The following is a 2,128-nucleotide window of genomic DNA, read 5'->3' as shown; positions in this document are numbered from 1 at the left end:
TCGGCGAGCGCTCGGATAAAAGGCACCGATTTCCCAGCCGCGCTTTTCTTTTCGGAACCAGCAGAAGTGCCCTCCGCACCATCCTCGGCGCTAGGACACGCCGGCCACTTTATTACCCTAAAACAGGGAGCATACACCGATCTTCAAAGCCAAACTTACCTTGCCGATTTTCGCTTAACTGCTTCTCAAACTCATCGAAATCGGACATTTTTCAGTCCGTACTAAAGACGTATTGCAAAATAAGCAGAGGTCCAACAGTAGGCCTTTGAATGGGCTACAGGCTGCATTGGGTTCTGCTGCTTTTTCTTCCGAGTCGCCTGCCCCTCCTCCCCCGAAGTCATCGGCTCTTCCTCGGTTGTATCACACACAGGTTCGGAAACATTCGATGCGCATTACCGTCCCCTCCTGCACTGGAGGGTTAAGGACAACGTGATTATATCGAACCAAAATTGAAATGTGCAAGTTGACTTTCCTAGTTATACGTCTTCATTTTTATTCTGGGTTTAACAACCATGAGTTTATGACGTATTTTACATGATTAGTTGGCGACTGGACCTTATTGTTTATATCTCTTATTAAGGATCCATCCATCCATACATCAATTATCAAAACCACACACTTACAATCCGAGTCTAGTTTCATATGCTGCGCTGCTGAGCGACCCGCAGAATATTATGCATGAGTACAAGTCACAAGCCCCGTTTCCACTAACACGGGGCCGGTTCTAGCTTGGTGCCTTTTGAGACCGAGGCAAAAAGATGCAGACTCTCCCCGTCGGGGAATCGAACCCCGGTCTCCCGCGTGACAGGCGGGGATACTCACCACTATACTAACGAGGAGATGTACGCGCACTACTTTTACATCTTCAAGATAAACAGCGGATGACTACTAACATTTGCGAGTAATCAATGACTGAGCTTCATGTCATGACCATGGTGCTCAAGAGAAGAAAAAATACATAATGTACGTCCACTGATACCAGAACAACCATATAGCTTTATACTAAGACGATGATTAAACGGAAAATTCCTTTACAAAACACTGCCACAAAATCATAGTTTCGCAATATTACATCGTGCAACGGGACACAGTGTAAGTACGTGAAGTCGGTAATTAAATCAAGAAAAAAAAGTGAGAGGAAAAGAATACTTTTCTATTATCATATTTTTCTAACTGGCCAAACTGAGTCATATTTTGATTATACACACTAACAGAAAAACAGTGCAAATCTCCGGTAGTCCGTTTCACTTGCGCTCCGCTATGGGGCAGTAACAAGCAGAGCTTAAGTGTGGAAGGAAAAAAAAAACACAGGACAGCATCAATCCCAACTTCACAAACGCCGGAGATCGAGATGCTGTAAGCATGACAATTAACATCTTTATCCAAGGGAACAGCTGCAAGACACAGATGCCGCGCCTAACAAAGGTAGGATCGATTCCGAAGTTCAGGCATTTACAGACGCGGACTCTTCTGGAGTTGATTTTTTTCGGGAGATACGCATCAACTTCAAAAGTATGAACCGCATTATATCTATATCTGTTATGACGTTGTAGCTATTGATACTGATGCATCACAAAAATAATTTAAATGTTTTTTCATTCTGACATATGTTCGTTCGGACGAGGATTTTATTATATGAGATAAGTTTTAAATGAAAACTTTTTTTAATCTATATGATTAATTCTCGAATCTAAGCCAGACTTCACATAAATCATTCATTCATAAATATAATGGAACATACAACATCCAGGTATCCATGAAATTTATGATCAGGCTATACGTTTGTGATAACAACAAAACAACACAACATGTATATTTACAATATATGGGCCTATTGTTTAATATTGCCTCCAAATTATAGCCAGACAATAACGCAATAGGCCGACATCAAACTATTTTCATGTAAAACAAAAGTGCTGGCAGTTTGCTTGTGCTTACAGACCCCGCCTTGAGCCCATCCAGAAAGATCCCAAAAATAACCGACAAGCAAAGGTTGTAACAATCTGAGCATGTTTAGTTTAATGTAATCAGGAGCCGAATTAATAACGCGAATAAATGATCAAACCGAAAGTCTGTAGTCGGGAATATCCGATAACGTCTTTGACGTGCAGTTAAGATAGTCAGAGGA

At 41.5% G+C, this 2,128-nt stretch overlaps 1 non-coding gene across 1 annotated transcript; it reads right to left on the bottom strand.

The window, feature by feature from the left end:
- Positions 1 to 767: 767 nt before the first annotated feature.
- On the bottom strand, positions 768 to 839 carry trnad-guc (transfer RNA aspartic acid (anticodon GUC)). The gene has a single exon. It is a non-coding gene; the product is annotated as a tRNA-Asp (tRNA).
- Between the last annotated feature and the right edge of the window lie 1,289 nt (positions 840 to 2,128).

The sequence above is a fragment of the Brienomyrus brachyistius genome, unplaced genomic scaffold, assembly GCF_023856365.1.
Source record: "Brienomyrus brachyistius isolate T26 unplaced genomic scaffold, BBRACH_0.4 scaffold373, whole genome shotgun sequence".
NCBI lineage: Eukaryota > Metazoa > Chordata > Actinopteri > Osteoglossiformes > Mormyridae > Brienomyrus > Brienomyrus brachyistius.
Note: the sequence above shows the minus strand (reverse complement) of the source record. Positions and strands in the feature narration are given on the sequence as shown.